The sequence below is a fragment of the Miniopterus natalensis genome, chromosome 11, assembly GCF_054644295.1.
Source record: "Miniopterus natalensis isolate mMinNat1 chromosome 11, mMinNat1.hap1, whole genome shotgun sequence".
Lineage (NCBI taxonomy): Eukaryota > Metazoa > Chordata > Mammalia > Chiroptera > Miniopteridae > Miniopterus > Miniopterus natalensis.
The window spans coordinates 46,105,465-46,123,449 of NC_142091.1; positions in this window are offsets into that span (position 1 = coordinate 46,105,465).

The window sequence follows — 17,985 nt, forward strand, 5'->3', positions numbered from 1 at the left end:
GAGACGGTTGTGGTTCGGATGGGACCTAGGTTTAGGGTTTTGTTGAGGGCTAGGGTTAGAGAGAAGGTTAGGGTTAGGATGGGACCTAGGGTTAGGGTTATGTTGAGGGCTAGGGTTATCGAGACGGTGAGAGTTCGGATGGGACCTAGGGTTAGGGTTATGTTGTGGGCTAGGGTTAGCGAGACGGTTAGGGTTAGGATGGGACCTAGGGTTAGGGTTATGTTGAGGGCTAGGGTTAGCGAGACGGTTAGGGTTAGGATGGGACCTAGGGTTAGGGTTATGTTGAGGGCTAGGGTTAGCGAGACGGTTAGGGTTAGGATGGGAACTAGGGTTAGGGTTATGTTGAGGGCTGGGGTTAGCGAGACGGTTAGGGTTCAGATAGGACCTAGGGTTAGGGTTATGTTGAGGGCTAGGGTTAGCGTGACGGTTAGGGTTCCGATGGGACCTAGGGTTAGGGTTATGTTAAGGGCTAGGTTTAGAGAGACGGTTGGGGTTCGGATGGGACCTAGGGTTAGGGTTATGTTGAGGGCTAGGGTTAGCGAGACGGTTAGGGTTCGGATGGGACCTAGGGTTAGGGTTATGTTGAGGGCTAGGGTTAGCGAGACGGTTAGGGTTAGGATGGGACCTAGGGTTAGGGATATGTTGAGGCCTATGGTTAGCGAGACGGTTAGGGTTAGGATGGGACCTAGGGTTAGGGTTACGTTGAGGGCTAGGGTTAGCGGGACGGTTGTGGTTCGGATGGGACCTAGGTTTAGGGTTATGTTGAGGGCTAGGGTTAGAGAGAAGGTTAGGGTTAGGATGGGACCTAGGGTTAGGGTTATGTTGAGGGCTAGGGTTATCGAGACGGTTAGAGTTCGGATGGGACCTAGGGTTAGGGTTATGTTGAGGGCTAGGGTTAGCGAGACGGTTAGGGTTCGGATGGGACCTAGGGTTAGGGTTATGTTGAGGGCTAGGGTTAGCGAGACGGTTAGGGTTAGGATGGGACCTAGGGTTAGGGTTATGTTGAGGGCTAGGGTTAGCGTGACGGTTAGGGTTCGGATGGGACCTAGGGTTAGGGTTATGTTAAGGGCTAGGTTTATAGAGACGGTTGGGGTTCGGATGGGACCTAGGGTTAGGGTTATGTTGAGGGCTAGGGTTAGCGAGACGGTTAGGGTTAGGATGGGACCTAGGGTTAGGGATATGTTGAGGCCTAGGGTTAGCGAGACGGTTAGGGTTAGGATGGGACCTAGGGTTAGGGTTACGTTGAGGGCTAGGGTTAGTGAGACGGTTGTGGTTCGGATGGGACCTAGGTTTAGGGTTATGTTGAGGGCTAGGGTTAGAGAGAAGGTTAGGGTTAGGATGGGACCTAGGGTTAGGGTTATGTTGAGGGCTAGGGTTATCGAGACGGTTAGAGTTCGGATGGGACCTAGGGTTAGGGTTATGTTGAGGGCTAGGGTTAGCGAGACGGTTAGGGTTCGGATGGGACCTAGGGTTAGGGTTATGTTGAGGGCTAGGGTTAGCGAGACGGTTAGGGTTAGGATGGGACCTAGGGTTAGGGTTATGTTGAGGGCTAGGGTTAGCGTGACGGTTAGGGTTCGGATGGGACCTAGGGTTAGGGTTATGTTAAGGGCTAGGTTTATAGAGACGGTTGGGGTTCGGATGGGACCTAGGGTTAGGGTTATGTTGAGCGCTAGGGTTAGCGAGACGGTTGGGGTTCGGATGGGACCTAGGATTAGGGTTATGTTGAGGGCTAGGGTTAGCGAGACGGTTAGGGTTAGGATGGGACCTAGGGTTAGGGTTATGTTGAGGCCTAGGTTTAGCGAGACGGTTAGGGTTCGGATGGGACCTAGGGTTAGGGTTATGTTGAGGGCTAGGGTTAGCGAGATGGTTAGGGTTCGGATGGGACCTAGGGTTAGGGTTATGTTGAGGGCTAGGGTTAGCGAGACGGTTAGGGTTCGGATGGGACCTAGGGTTAGGTTTATATTGAGGGCTAGGGTTAGCGAGACGGTTAGGGTTCGGATGGGACCTAGGGTTAGGGTTATGTTGAGGGCTAGGGTTAGCGAGACGGTTAGGGTTAGGATGGGACCTAGGGTTAGGGTTATGTTGAGGGTTAGGGTTAGCGAGACGGTTAGGGTTCGGATGGGACCTAGGGTTAGGGTTATGTTGAGGGCTAGGGTTAGCGAGACGGTTAGTGTTAGGATGGGACCTAGGGTTAGGGTTATGTTGAGGGCTAGGGTTAGCGAGACGGTTAGGGTTAGGATGGGACCTAGGGTTAGGGTTATGTTGAGGGCTAGGGTTAGCGAGACGGTTAGGGTTAGGATGGGACCTAGGGTTAGGGTTATGTTGAGGGCTAGGGTTAGCGAGACGGTTAGGGTTAGGATGGGACCTAGGGTTAGGGTTATGTTGAGGGCTAGGGTTAGAGAGACGGTTGGGGTTAGGATGGGACCTAGGGTTAGGGTTATGTTGAGGGCTAGGGTTAGCGAGACGGTTAGGGTTAGGATGGGACCTAGGGTTAGGGTTATGTTGAGGGCTAGGTTTAGAGAGACGGTTGGGGTTCGGATGGGACCTAGGTTTAGGGTTATGTTGAGGGCTAGGGTTAGCGAGACGGTTAGGGTTCGGTTTGGATCTAGGGTTAGGGTTATGTTGAGGGGTAGGGTTAGCGAGACCGTTAGGGTTAGGATGGGACCTAGGGTTAGGGTTATGTTGAGGGCTAGGGTTAGCGAGACGGTTAGGGTTTGGATGGGACCTAGGGGTAGGGTTATGTTGAGGGCTAGGGTTAGCGAGACGGTTGGGGTTAGGATGGGACCTAGGGTTAGGGTTATGTTCAGGGCTAGGGTTAGAGAGACGGTTAGGGTTCCGATGGGACCTAGGGTTAGGGTTATGTTGAGGGCTAGGGTTAGCGAGACGGTTAGGGTTAGGATGGGACCTAGGCTTAGGGTTATGTTGAGGGCTAGGGTTAGCGAGACGGTTAGGGTTAGGATGGGACCTAGGCTTAGGGTTATGTTGAGGGCTAGGGTTAGCGAGACGGTTACGGTTAGGATGGGACCTAGGGTTAGGGTTATGTTGAGGGCTAGGGTTAGCGAGACGGTTAGGGTTAGGATGGGACCTAGGGTTAGGGTTATGTTGAGGGCTAGGGTTAGCGAGACGGTTAGGGTTCGGATGGGACCTAGGGTTAGGGTTATGTTGAGGGCTAGGGTTAGCGTGACGGTTAGGGTTCGGATGGGACCTAGTGTTAGGGTTATGTTGAGGGCTAGGTTTATAGAGATGGTTGGGGTTCGGATGGGACCTAGGGTTAGGGTTATGTTGAGGGCTAGGGTTCGAGAGACGGTTAGGGTTAGGATGGGACCTAGGGTTAGGGTTATGTTGAGGGCTAGGGTTAGCGAGACGGTTAGGGTTAGGATGGGACCTAGGGTTAGGGTTATGTTGAGGGCTAGGGTTAGCGAGACGGTTAGGGTTAGGATGGGACCTAGGGTTAGGGTTATGTTGAGGGCTAGGGTTAGCGAGACGGTTACGGTTAGGATGGGACCTAGGGTTAGGGTTATGTTGAGGGCTAGGGTTAGCGAGACGGTTAGGGTTCGGATGGGACCTAGGATTAGGGTTATGTTGAGGGCTAGGGTTAGCGAGACGGTTAGGGTTAGGATGGGACCTAGGGTTAGGGTTATGTTGAGGCCTAGGTTTAGCGAGACGGTTAGTGTTCGGATGGGACCTAGGGTTAGGGTTATGTTGAGGGCTAGGGTTAGCGAGACGGTTAGGGTTAGGATGGGACCTAGGGTTAGGGTTATGTTGAGGGCTAGGGTTAGCGAGACGGTTAGGGTTAGGATGGGACCTAGGGTTAGGGTTATGTTGAGGGCTAGGGTTAGCGAGACGGTTAGGGTTAGGATGGGACCTAGGGTTAGGGTTATGTTGAGGGCTAGGGTTAGCGAGACGGTTAGGGTTAGGATGGGACCTAGGGTTAGGGTTATGTTGAGGGCTAGGGTTAGAGAGACGGTTGGGGTTAGGATGTGACCTAGGGTTAGGGTTATGTTGAGGGCTAGGGTTAGCGAGACGGTTAGGGTTAGGATGGGACCTAGGGTTAGGGTTATGTTGAGGGCTAGGGTTAGAGAGACGGTTGGGGTTCAGATTGGACCTAGGTTTAGGGTTATGTTGAGGGCTAGGGTTAGCGAGAGGGTTAGGGTTCGGTTTGGATCTAGGGTTAGGGTTATGTTGAGGGATAGGGTTAGCGAGACCGTTAGGGTTAGGATGGGACCTAGGGTTAGGGTTATGTTGAGGGCTAGGGTTAGCGAGACGGTTAGGGTTTGGATGGGACCTAGGGGTAGGGTTATGTTGAGGGCTAGGGTTAGCGAGACGGTTGGGGTTAGGATGGGACCTAGGGTTAGGGTTATGTTCAGGGCTAGGGTTAAAGAGACGGTTAGGGTTCCGATGGGACCTAGGGTTAGGGTTATGTTGAGGGCTAGGGTTAGCGAGACGGGTAGGGTTAGGATGGGAACTAGGGTTAGGGTTATGTTGAGGGCTAGGGTTAGCGAGATGGTTACGGTTAGGATGGGACCTAGGGTTAGGGTTATGTTGAGGGCTAGGGTTAGCGAGACGGTTAGGGTTAGGATGGGACCTAGGGTTAGGGTTATGTTGAGGGCTAGGGTTAGCGAGACGGTTAGGGTTCGGATGGGACCTAGGGTTAGGGTTATGTTGAGGGCTAGGGTTAGCGTGACGGTTAGGGTTCGGATGGGACCTAGTGTTAGGGTTATGTTGAGGGCTAGGTTTATAGAGATGGTTGGGGTTCGGATGGGACCTAGGGTTAGGGTTATGTTGAGGGCTAGGGTTAGCGAGACGGTTAGGGTTAGGATGGGACCTAGGCTTAGGGTTATGTTGAGGGCTAGGGTTAGCGAGACGGTTAGGGTTAGGATGGGACCTAGGGTTAGGGTTATGTTGAGGGCTAGGGCTAGCGAGACGGTTAGGGTTAGGATGGGACCTAGGGTTAGGGTTATGTTGAGGGCTAGGGTTAGCGAGACGGTTACGGTTAGGATGGGACCTAGGGTTAGGGTTATGTTGAGGGCTAGGGTTAGCAGGACAGTTAGGGTTAGGATGGGACCTAGGCTTAGGGTTATGTTGAGGGCTAGGGTTAGCGAGACGGTTAGGGTTCAGATAGGACCTAGGGTTAGGGTTATGTTGAGGGCTAGGGTTAGCGTGACGGTTAGGGTTCGGATGGGACCTAGGGTTAGGGGTATGTTAAGGGCTAGGTTTATAGAGACGGTTGGGGTTCGGATGGGACCTAGGGTTAGGGTTATGTTGAGGGCTAGGGTTAGCGAGACGGTTAGGGTTAGGATGGGACCTAGGGTTAGGGTTATGTTGAGGGCTAGGGTTAGCGAGACAGTTACGGTTCGGATGGGACCTAGGTTTAGGGTTATGTTGAGGGCTAGGGTTAGCGAGACGGTTAGGGTTAGGATGGGACCTAGGGTTAGGGTTATGTTGAGGGCTAGGGTTAGCGAGACGGTTAGGGTTAGGATGGGACCTAGGGTTAGGGTTATGTTGAGGGCTAGGGTTAGCGAGACAGTTAGGGTTCGGATGGGACCTAGGTTTAGGGTTATGTTGAGGGCTAGGGTTAGCGAGACGGTTAGGGTTCGGATGGGACCTAGGATTAGGGTTATGTTGAGGGCTAGGGTTAGCGAGACGGTTAGGGTTAGGATGGGACCTAGGGTTAGGGTTATGTTGAGGGCTAGGGTTAGCGAGACGGTTAGGGTTAGGATGGGACCTAGGGTTAGGGTTATGTTGAGGGCTAGGGTTAGCGAGACAGTTAGGGTTCAGTTTGGATCTAGGGTTAGGGTTATGTTGAGGGGTAGGGTTAGTGAGACCGTTACGGTTAGGATGGGACCTAGGGTTAGGGTTATGTTGAGGGCTAGGGTTAGCGAGACGGTTAGGGTTTGGATGGGACCTAGGGGTAGGGTTATGTTGAGGGCTAGGGTTAGAGAGACGGTTGGGGTTCGGATGGGACCTAGGGTTAGGGTTCTGTTGAGGGCTAGGGTTAGCGAGACGGTTAGGGTTAAGATGGGACCTAGGGTTAGGGTTATGTTGAGGGCTAGGGTTAGCGAGACGGTTACGGTTAGGATGGGACCTAGGGTTAGGGTTATGTTGAGGGCTAGGGTTAGCAGGACGGTTAGGGTTAGGATGGGACCTAGGGTTAGGGTTATGTTGAGGGCTAGGGTTAGCGAGACGGTTAGGGTTCAGATAGGACCTAGGGTTAGGGTTATGTTGAGGGCTAGGGTTAGCGTGACGGTTAGGGTTCGGATGGGACCTAGGGTTAGGGGTATGTTAAGGGCTAGGTTTATAAAGACGGTTGGGGTTCGGATGGGACCTAGGTTTAGGGTTATGTTGAGGGCTAGGGTTAGTGAGACGGTTAGGGTTAGGATGGGACCTAGGGTTAGGGTTATGTTGAGGGCTAGGGTTAGCGAGACAGTTACGGTTCGGATGGGACCTAGGGTTAGGGATATGTTAAGGGCTAGGTTTATAGAGACGGTTGGGGTTCGGATGGGACTTAGGGTTAGGGTTATGTTGAGGGCTAGGGTTAGCGAGACAGTTACGGTTCGGATGGGACCTTGGTTTAGGGTTATGTTGAGGACTAGGGCTAGCGAGACGGTTAGGGTTAGGATGGGACCTAGGGTTAGGGTTATGTTGAGGGCTAGGGTTAGCGAGACGGTTAGGGTTAGGATGGGACCTAGGGTTAGGGTTATGTTGAGGGCTAGGGTTAGCGAGACGGTTAGGGTTCGGATGGGACCTAGGTTTAGGGTTATGTTGAGGGCTAGGGTTAGCGAGACGGTTAGGGTTCGGATGGGACCTAGGATTAGGGTTATGTTGAGGGCTAGGGTTAGCGAGACGGTTAGGGTTAGGATGGGACCTAGGGTTAGGGTTATGTTGAGGGCTAGGGTTAGCGAGACGGTTAGGGTTCGGATGGAACCTAGGGTTAGGGTTATGTTGAGGGCTAGGGTTAGCGAGACGGTTAGGGTTAGGATGGGACCTAGGGTTAGGGTTATGTTGAGGGCTAGGGTTAGCGAGACGGTTAGGGTTAGGATGGGACCTAGGGTTAGGGTTATGTTGAGGGCTAGGGTTAGAGAGACGGTTGGGGTTAGGATGGGACCTAGGGTTAGGGTTATGTTGAGGGCTAGGGTTAGCGAGAAGGTTAGGGTTAGGATGGGACCTAGGGTTAGGGTTATGTTGAGGGCTAGGGTTAGAGAGACGATTGGGGTTCGGATGGGACCTAGGGTTAGGGTTATGTTGAGGGCTAGGGTTAGCGAGACGGTTAGGGTTCGGTTTGGATCTAGGGTTAGGGTTATGTTGAGGGGTAGGGTTAGCGAGACCGTTAGGGTTAGGATGGGACCTAGGGTTAGGGTTATGTTGAGGGCTAGGGTTAGCGAGACGGTTAGGGTTTGGATGGGACCTAGGGGTAGGGTTATGTTGAGGGCTAGGGTTAGCGAGACGGTTAGGGTTCGGATGGAACCTAGGGTTAGGGTTATGTTGAGGGCTAGGGTTAGCGAGACGGTTAGGGTTAGGATGGGACCTAGGGTTAGGGTTATGTTGAGGGCTAGGGTTAGCGAGACGGTTAGGGTTAGGATGGGACCTAGGGTTAGGGTTATGTTGAGGGCTAGGGTTAGAGAGACGGTTGGGGTTAGGATGGGACCTAGGGTTAGGGTTATGTTGAGGGCTAGGGTTAGCGAGAAGGTTAGGGTTAGGATGGGACCTAGGGTTAGGGTTATGTTGAGGGCTAGGGTTAGAGAGACGATTGGGGTTCGGATGGGACCTAGGGTTAGGGTTATGTTGAGGGCTAGGGTTAGCGAGACGGTTAGGGTTCGGTTTGGATCTAGGGTTAGGGTTATGTTGAGGGGTAGGGTTAGCGAGACCGTTAGGGTTAGGATGGGACCTAGGGTTAGGGTTATGTTGAGGGCTAGGGTTAGCGAGACGGTTAGGGTTAGGATGGGACCTAGGGTTAGGGTTATGTTGAGGGCTAGGGTTAGCGAGACGGTTAGGGTTAGGATGGGACCTAGGGTTAGGGTTATGTTGAGGGCTAGGGTTAGAGAGACGGTTGGGGTTAGGATGGGACCTAGGGTTAGGGTTATGTTGAGGGCTAGGGTTAGCGAGAAGGTTAGGGTTAGGATGGGACCTAGGGTTAGGGTTATGTTGAGGGCTAGGGTTAGAGAGACGATTGGGGTTCGGATGGGACCTAGGGTTAGGGTTATGTTGAGGGCTAGGGTTATTGAGACGGTTAGGGTTCGGTTTGGATCTAGGGTTAGGGTTATGTTGAGGGGTAGGGTTAGCGAGACCGTTAGGGTTAGGATGGGACCTAGGGTTAGGGTTATGTTGAGGGCTAGGGTTAGCGAGACGGTTAGGGTTTGGATGGGACCTAGGGGTAGGGTTATGTTGAGGGCTAGGGTTAGCGAGACGGTTGGGGTTAGGATGGGACCTAGGGTTAGGGTTATGTTCAGGGCTAGGGTTAGAGAGACGGTTAGGGTTAGGATGGGACCTAGGGTTAGGGTTATGTTGAGGGCTAGGGTTAGCGAGACGGTTAGGGTTAGGATGGGACCTAGGGTTAGGGTTATGTTCAGGGCTAGGGTTAGAGAGATGGTTAGGGTTCCGATGGGACCTAGGGTTAGGGTTATGTTGAGGGCTAGGGTTAGCGAGATGGTTAGGGTTAGGATGGGACCTAGGCTTAGGGTTATGTTGAGGGCTAGGGTTAGCGAGACGGTTAGGGTTAGGATGGGACCTAGGGTTAGGGTTATGTTGAGGGCTAGGGTTAGCGAGATGGTTACGGTTAGGATGGGACCTAGGGTTAGGGTTATGTTGAGGGCTAGGGTTAGCGAGACGGTTAGGGTTAGGATGGGACCTAGGGTTAGGGTTATGTTGAGGGCTAGGGTTAGCGAGACGGTTAGGGTTCGGATGGGACCTAGGGTTAGGGTTATGTTGAGGGCTAGGGTTAGCGTGACGGTTAGGGTTCGGATGGGACCTAGTGTTAGGGTTATGTTGAGGGCTAGGTTTATAGAGATGGTTGGGGTTCGGATGGGACCTAGGGTTAGGTTTATGTTGAGGGCTAGGGTTAGCGAGACGGTTAGGCTTAGGATGGGACCTAGGGTTAGGGTTATGTTGAGGGCTAGGGTTAGCGAGACGGTTACGGTTAGGATGGGACCTAGGGTTAGGGTTATGTTGAGGGCTAGGGTTAGCAGGACGGTTAGGGTTAGGATGGGACCTAGGGTTAGGGTTATGTTGAGGGCTAGGGTTAGCGAGACGGTTAGGGTTCAGATAGGACCTAGGGTTAGGGTTATGTTGAGGGCTAGGGTTAGCGAGACGGTTAGGGTTAGGATGGGACCTAGGGTTAGGGTTATGTTGAGGGCTAGGGTTAGCGAGACGGTTAGGGTTAGGATGGGACCTAGGGTTAGGGTTATGTTGAGGGCTAGGGTTAGCGAGACGGTTAGGGTTAGGATGGGACCTAGGGTTAGGGTTATGTTGAGGGCTAGGGTTAGAGAGACGGTTGGGGTTAGGATGGGACCTAGGGTTAGGGTTATGTTGAGGGCTAGGGTTAGCGAGAAGGTTAGGGTTAGGATGGGACCTAGGGTTAGGGTTATGTTGAGGGCTAGGGTTAGAGAGACGATTGGGGTTCGGATGGGACCTAGGGTTAGGGTTATGTTGAGGGCTAGGGTTAGCGAGACGGTTAGGGTTCGGTTTGGATCTAGGGTTAGGGTTATGTTGAGGGGTAGGGTTAGCGAGACCGTTAGGGTTAGGATGGGACCTAGGGTTAGGGTTATGTTGAGGGCTAGGGTTAGCGAGACGGTTAGGGTTTGGATGGGACCTAGGGGTAGGGTTATGTTGAGGGCTAGGGTTAGCGAGACGGTTGGGGTTAGGATGGGACCTAGGGTTAGGGTTATGTTCAGGGCTAGGGTTAGAGAGACGGTTAGGGTTCGGATGGAACCTAGGGTTAGGGTTATGTTGAGGGCTAGGGTTAGCGAGACGGTTAGGGTTAGGATGGGACCTAGGGTTAGGGTTATGTTGAGGGCTAGGGTTAGCGAGACGGTTAGGGTTAGGATGGGACCTAGGGTTAGGGTTATGTTGAGGGCTAGGGTTAGCGAGACAGTTACGGTTCGGATGGGACCTTGGTTTAGGGTTATGTTGAGGACTAGGGCTAGCGAGACGGTTAGGGTTAGGATGGGACCTAGGGTTAGGGTTATGTTGAGGGCTAGGGTTAGCGAGACGGTTAGGGTTAGGATGGGACCTAGGGTTAGGGTTATGTTGAGGGCTAGGGTTAGCGAGATGGTTAGGGTTCGGATGGGACCTAGGTTTAGGGTTATGTTGAGGGCTAGGGTTAGCGAGACGGTTAGGGTTAGGATGGGACCTAGGGTTAGGGTTATGTTGAGGGCTAGGGTTAGCGAGACGGTTAGGGTTAGGATGGGACCTAGGGTTAGGGTTATGTTGAGGGCTAGGGTTAGCGAGACGGTTAGGGTTCGGATGGAACCTAGGGTTAGGGTTATGTTGAGGGCTAGGGTTAGCGAGACGGTTAGGGTTAGGATGGGACCTAGGGTTAGGGTTATGTTGAGGGCTAGGGTTAGCGAGACGGTTAGGGTTAGGATGGGACCTAGGGTTAGGGTTATGTTGAGGGCTAGGGTTAGAGAGACGGTTGGGGTTAGGATGGGACCTAGGGTTAGGGTTATGTTGAGGGCTAGGGTTAGCGAGAAGGTTAGGGTTAGGATGGGACCTAGGGTTAGGGTTATGTTGAGGGCTAGGGTTAGAGAGACGATTGGGGTTCGGATGGGACCTAGGGTTAGGGTTATGTTGAGGGCTAGGGTTAGCGAGACGGTTAGGGTTCGGTTTGGATCTAGGGTTAGGGTTATGTTGAGGGGTAGGGTTAGCGAGACCGTTAGGGTTAGGATGGGACCTAGGGTTAGGGTTATGTTGAGGGCTAGGGTTAGCGAGACGGTTAGGGTTTGGATGGGACCTAGGGGTAGGGTTATGTTGAGGGCTAGGGTTAGCGAGACTGTTGGGGTTAGGATGGGACCTAGGGTTAGGGTTATGTTCAGGGCTAGGGTTAGAGAGACGGTTAGGGTTAGGATGGGACCTAGGGTTAGGGTTATGTTGAGGGCTAGGGTTAGCGAGACGGTTAGGGTTAGGATGGGACCTAGGGTTAGGGTTATGTTCAGGGCTAGGGTTAGAGAGATGGTTAGGGTTCCGATGGGACCTAGGGTTAGGGTTATGTTGAGGGCTAGGGTTAGCGAGACGGTTAGGGTTAGGATGGGACCTAGGCTTAGGGTTATGTTGAGGGCTAGGGTTAGCGAGACGGTTAGGGTTAGGATGGGACCTAGGGTTAGGGTTATGTTGAGGGCTAGGGTTAGCGAGATGGTTACGGTTAGGATGGGACCTAGGGTTAGGGTTATGTTGAGGGCTAGGGTTAGCGAGACGGTTAGGGTTAGGATGGGACCTAGGGTTAGGGTTATGTTGAGGGCTAGGGTTAGCGAGACGGTTAGGGTTCGGATGGGACCTAGGGTTAGGGTTATGTTGAGGGCTAGGGTTAGCGTGACGGTTAGGGTTCGGATGGGACCTAGTGTTAGGGTTATGTTGAGGGCTAGGTTTATAGAGATGGTTGGGGTTCGGATGGGACCTAGGGTTAGGTTTATGTTGAGGGCTAGGGTTAGCGAGACGGTTAGGCTTAGGATGGGACCTAGGGTTAGGGTTATGTTGAGGGCTAGGGTTAGCGAGACGGTTACGGTTAGGATGGGACCTAGGGTTAGGGTTATGTTGAGGGCTAGGGTTAGCAGGACGGTTAGGGTTAGGATGGGACCTAGGGTTAGGGTTATGTTGAGGGCTAGGGTTAGCGAGACGGTTAGGGTTCAGATAGGACCTAGGGTTAGGGTTATGTTGAGGGCTAGGGTTAGCGAGACGGTTAGGGTTAGGATGGGACCTAGGGTTAGGGTTATGTTGAGGGCTAGGGTTAGCGAGACGGTTAGGGTTAGGATGGGACCTAGGGTTAGGGTTATGTTGAGGGCTAGGGTTAGCGAGACGGTTAGGGTTAGGATGGGAACTAGGGTTAGGGTTATGTTGATGGCTAGGGTTAGCGAGACGGTTAGGGTTCGGATGGGACCTAGGGTTAGGGTTATGTTGAGGGCTAGGGTTAGCGAGACGGTTAGGGTTAGGATGAGACCTAGGGTTAGGGTTATGTTGAGGGCTAGGGTTAGCGAGACGGTTAGGGTTAGGATGGGACCTAGGGTTAGGGTTATGTTGAGGGCTAGGGTTAGCGAGACGGTTAGGGTTAGGATGAGACCTAGGGTTAGGGTTATGTTGAGGGCTAGGGTTAGCGAGACGGTTAGGGTTAGGATGGGACCTAGGGTTAGGGTTATGTTGAGGGCTAGGGTTAGCGAGACGGTTAGGGTTAGGATGGGACCTAGGGTTAGGGTTATGTTGAGGGCTAGGGTTAGCGAGACGGTTAGGGTTAGGATGGGACCTAGGGTTAGGGTTATGTTGAGGGCTAGGGTTAGCGAGACGGTGAGAGTTCGGATGGGACCTAGGGTTAGGGTTATGTTGTGGGCTAGGGTTAGCGAGACGGTTAGGGTTAAGATGGGACCTAGGGTTAGGTTTAAGTTGTGGGCTAGGGTTAGCGAGACGGTTAGGGTTCAGATAGGACCTAGGGTTAGGGTTATGTTGAGGGCTAGGGTTAGCGAGACGGTTAGGGTTCGGATGGGACCTAGGGTTAGGGTTATGTTGAGGGCTAGGGTTAGAGAGACGGTTAGGGTTCGGATGGGACCTAGGGTTATTGTTATGTTGAGGGCTAGGGTTAACGAGACGGTTAGCGTTAGGATGGGACCTAGGGTTAGGGTTATGTTGAGGGCTAGGGTTAGCGAGACGGTTAGGGTTAGGATGGGACCTAGGGTTAGGGTTATGTTGAGGGCTAGTGTTAGCGAGACGGTTAGGGTTAGGATGGGACCTAGGGTTAGGGTTATGTTGAGGGCTAGGGTTAGCGAGACGGTTAGGGTTAGGATGGGAACTAGGGTTAGGGTTATGTTGAGGGCTGGGGTTAGCGAGACGGTTAGGGTTCAGATAGGACCTAGGGTTAGGGTTATGTTGAGGGCTAGGGTTAGCGTGACGGTTAGGGTTCCGATGGGACCTAGGGTTAGGGTTATGTTAAGGGCTAGGTTTAGAGAGACGGTTGGGGTTCGGATGGGACCTAGGGTTAGGGTTATGTTGAGGGCTAGGGTTAGCGAGACGGTAGGGTTCGGATGGGACCTAGGGTTAGGGTTATGTTGAGGGCTAGGGTTAGCGAGACGGTTAGGGTTAGGATGGGACCTAGGGTTAGGGATATGTTGAGGCCTATGGTTAGCGAGACGGTTAGGGTTAGGATGGGACCTAGGGTTAGGGTTACGTTGAGGGCTAGGGTTAGCGGGACGGTTGTGGTTCGGATGGGACCTAGGTTTAGGGTTATGTTGAGGGCTAGGGTTAGAGAGAAGGTTAGGGTTAGGATGGGACCTAGGGTTAGGGTTATGTTGAGGGCTAGGGTTATCGAGACGGTTAGAGTTCGGATGGGACCTAGGGTTAGGGTTATGTTGAGGGCTAGGGTTAGCGAGACGGTTAGGGTTCGGATGGGACCTAGGGTTAGGGTTATGTTGAGGGCTAGGGTTAGCGAGACGGTTAGGGTTAGGATGGGACCTAGGGTTAGGGTTATGTTGAGGGCTAGGGTTAGCGTGACGGTTAGGGTTCGGATGGGACCTAGGGTTAGGGTTATGTTAAGGGCTAGGTTTATAGAGACGGTTGGGGTTCGGATGGGACCTAGGGTTAGGGTTATGTTGAGGGCTAGGGTTAGCGAGACGGTTAGGGTTAGGATGGCACCTAGGGTTGGGGATATGTTGAGGCCTAGGGTTAGCGAGACGGTTAGGGTTAGGATGGGACCTAGGGTTAGGGTTACGTTGAGGGCTAGGGTTAGTGAGACGGTTGTGGTTCGGATGGGACCTAGGTTTAGGGTTATGTTGAGGGCTAGGGTTAGAGAGAAGGTTAGGGTTAGGATGGGACCTAGGGTTAGGGTTATGTTGAGGGCTAGGGTTATCGAGACGGTTAGAGTTCGGATGGGACCTAGGGTTAGGGTTATGTTGAGGGCTAGGGTTAGCGAGACGGTTAGGGTTCGGATGGGACCTAGGGTTAGGGTTATGTTGAGGGCTAGGGTTAGCGAGACGGTTAGGGTTAGGATGGGACCTAGGGTTAGGGTTATGTTGAGGGCTAGGGTTAGCGTGACGGTTAGGGTTCGGATGGGACCTAGGGTTAGGGTTATGTTAAGGGCTAGGTTTATAGAGACGGTTGGGGTTCGGATGGGACCTAGGGTTAGGGTTATGTTGAGCGCTAGGGTTAGCGAGACGGTTGGGGTTCGGATGGGACCTAGGATTAGGGTTATGTTGAGGGCTAGGGTTAGCGAGACGGTTAGGGTTAGGATGGGACCTAGGGTTAGGGTTATGTTGAGGCCTAGGTTTAGCGAGACGGTTAGGGTTCGGATGGGACCTAGGGTTAGGGTTATGTTGAGGGCTAGGGTTAGCGAGATGGTTAGGGTTCGGATGGGACCTAGGGTTAGGGTTATGTTGAGGGCTAGGGTTAGCGAGACGGTTAGGGTTCGGATGGGACCTAGGGTTAGGTTTATATTGAGGGCTAGGGTTAGCGAGACGGTTAGGGTTCGGATGGGACCTAGGGTTAGGGTTATGTTGAGGGCTAGGGTTAGCGAGACGGTTAGGGTTAGGATGGGACCTAGGGTTAGGGTTATGTTGAGGGCTAGGGTTAGCGAGACGGTTAGGGTTCGGATGGGACCTAGGGTTAGGGTTATGTTGAGGGCTACGGTTAGCGAGACGGTTAGTGTTAGGATGGGACCTAGGGTTAGGGTTATGTTGAGGGCTAGGGTTAGCGAGACGGTTAGGGTTAGGATGGGACCTAGGGTTAGGGTTATGTTGAGGGCTAGGGTTAGCGAGACGGTTAGGGTTAGGATGGGACCTAGGGTTAGGGTTATGTTGAGGGCTAGGGTTAGCGAGACGGTTAGGGTTAGGATGGGACCTAGGGTTAGGGTTATGTTGAGGGCTAGGGTTAGAGAGACGGTTGGGGTTAGGATGGGACCTAGGGTTAGGGTTATGTTGAGGGCTAGGGTTAGCGAGACGGTTAGGGTTAGGATGGGACCTAGGGTTAGGGTTATGTTGAGGGCTAGGGTTAGAGAGACGGTTGGGGTTCGGATGGGACCTAGGTTTAGGGTTATGTTGAGGGCTAGGGTTAGCGAGACGGTTAGGGTTCGGTTTGGATCTAGGGTTAGGGTTATGTTGAGGGGTAGGGTTAGCGAGACCGTTAGGGTTAGGATGGGACCTAGGGTTAGGGTTATGTTGAGGGCTAGGGTTAGCGAGACGGTTAGGGTTTGGATGGGACCTAGGGGTAGGGTTATGTTGAGGGCTAGGGTTAGCGAGACGGTTGGGGTTAGGATGGGACCTAGGGTTAGGGTTATGTTCAGGGCTAGGGTTAGAGAGACGGTTAGGGTTCCGATGGGACCTAGGGTTAGGGTTATGTTGAGGGCTAGGGTTAGCGAGACGGTTAGGGTTAGGATGGGACCTAGGCTTAGGGTTATGTTGAGGGCTAGGGTTAGCGAGACGGTTAGGGTTAGGATGGTACCTAGGCTTAGGGTTATGTTGAGGGCTAGGGTTAGCGAGACGGTTACGGTTAGGATGGGACCTAGGGTTAGGGTTATGTTGAGGGCTAGGGTTAGCGAGACGGTTAGGGTTAGGATGGGACCTAGGGTTAGGGTTATGTTGAGGGCTAGGGTTAGCGAGACGGTTAGGGTTCGGATGGGACCTAGGGTTAGGGTTATGTTGAGGGCTAGGGTTAGCGTGACGGTTAGGGTTCGGATGGGACCTAGTGTTAGGGTTATGTTGAGGGCTAGGTTTATAGAGATGGTTGGGGTTCGGATGGGACCTAGGGTTAGGGTTATGTTGAGGGCTAGGGTTCGAGAGACGGTTAGGGTTAGGATGGGACCTAGGGTTAGGGTTATGTTGAGGGCTAGGGTTAGCGAGACGGTTAGGGTTAGCATGGGACCTAGGGTTAGGGTTATGTTGAGGGCTAGGGTTAGCGAGACGGTTAGGGTTAGGATGGGACCTAGGGTTAGGGTTATGTTGAGGGCTAGGGTTAGCGAGACGGTTACGGTTAGGATGGGACCTAGGGTTAGGGTTATGTTGAGGGCTAGGGTTAGCGAGACGGTTAGGGTTCGGATGGGACCTAGGATTAGGGTTATGTTGAGGGCTAGGGTTAGCGAGACGGTTAGGGTTAGGATGGGACCTAGGGTTAGGGTTATGTTGAGGCCTAGGTTTAGCGAGACGGTTAGTGTTCGGATGGGACCTAGGGTTAGGGTTATGTTGAGGGCTAGGGTTAGCGAGACGGTTAGGGTTAGGATGGGACCTAGGGTTAGGGTTATGTTGAGGGCTAGGGTTAGCGAGACGGTTAGGGTTAGGATGGGACCTAGGGTTAGGGTTATGTTGAGGGCTAGGGTTAGCGAGACGGTTAGGGTTAGGATGGGACCTAGGGTTAGGGTTATGTTGAGGGCTAGGGTTAGCGAGACGGTTAGGGTTAGGATGGGACCTAGGGTTAGGGTTATGTTGAGGGCTAGGGTTAGAGAGACGGTTGGGGTTAGGATGGGACCTAGGGTTAGGGTTATGTTGAGGGCTAGGGTTAGCGAGACGGTTAGGGTTAGGATGGGACCTAGGGTTAGGGTTATGTTGAGGGCTAGGGTTAGAGAGACGGTTGGGGTTCAGATTGGACCTAGGTTTAGGGTTATGTTGAGGGCTAGGGTTAGCGAGAGGGTTAGGGTTCGGTTTGGATCTAGGGTTAGGGTTATGTTGAGGGATAGGGTTAGCGAGACCGTTAGGGTTAGGATGGGACCTAGGGTTAGGGTTATGTTGAGGGCTAGGGTTAGCGAGACGGTTAGGGTTTGGATGGGACCTAGGGGTAGGGTTATGTTGAGGGCTAGGGTTAGCGAGACGGTTGGGGTTAGGATGGGACCTAGGGTTAGGGTTATGTTCAGGGCTAGGGTTAGAGAGACGGTTAGGGTTCCGATGGGACCTAGGGTTAGGGTTATGTTGAGGGCTAGGGTTAGCGAGACGGGTCGGGTTAGGATGGGAACTAGGGTTAGGGTTATGTTGAGGGCTAGGGTTAGCGAGATGGTTACGGTTAGGATGGGACCTAGGGTTAGGGTTATGTTGAGGGCTAGGGTTAGCGAGACGGTTAGGGTTAGGATGGGACCTAGGGTTAGGGTTATGTTGAGGGCTAGGGTTAGCGAGACGGTTAGGGTTCGGATGGGACCTAGGGTTAGGGTTATGTTGAGGGCTAGGGTTAGCGTGACGGTTAGGGTTCGGATGGGACCTAGTGTTAGGGTTATGTTGAGGGCTAGGTTTATAGAGATGGTTGGGGTTCGGATGGGACCTAGGGTTAGGGTTATGTTGAGGGCTAGGGTTAGCGAGACGGTTAGGGTTAGGATGGGACCTAGGCTTAGGGTTATGTTGAGGGCTAGGGTTAGCGAGACGGTTAGGGTTAGGATGGGACCTAGGGTTAGGGTTATGTTGAGGGCTAGGGCTAGCGAGACGGTTAGGGTTAGGATGGGACCTAGGGTTAGGGTTATGTTGAGGGCTAGGGTTAGCGAGACGGTTACGGTTAGGATGGGACCTAGGGTTAGGGTTATGTTGAGGGCTAGGGTTAGCGAGACGGTTAGGGTTCAGATAGGACCTAGGGTTAGGGTTATGTTGAGGGCTAGGGTTAGCGTGACGGTTAGGGTTCGGATGGGACCTAGGGTTAGGGGTATGTTAAGGGCTAGGTTTATAGAGACGGTTGGGGTTCGGATGGGACCTAGGGTTAGGGTTATGTTGAGGGCTAGGGTTAGCGAGACGGTTAGGGTTAGGATGGGACCTAGGGTTAGGGTTATGTTGAGGGCTAGGGTTAGCGAGACAGTTACGGTTCGGATGGGACCTAGGTTTAGGGTTATGTTGA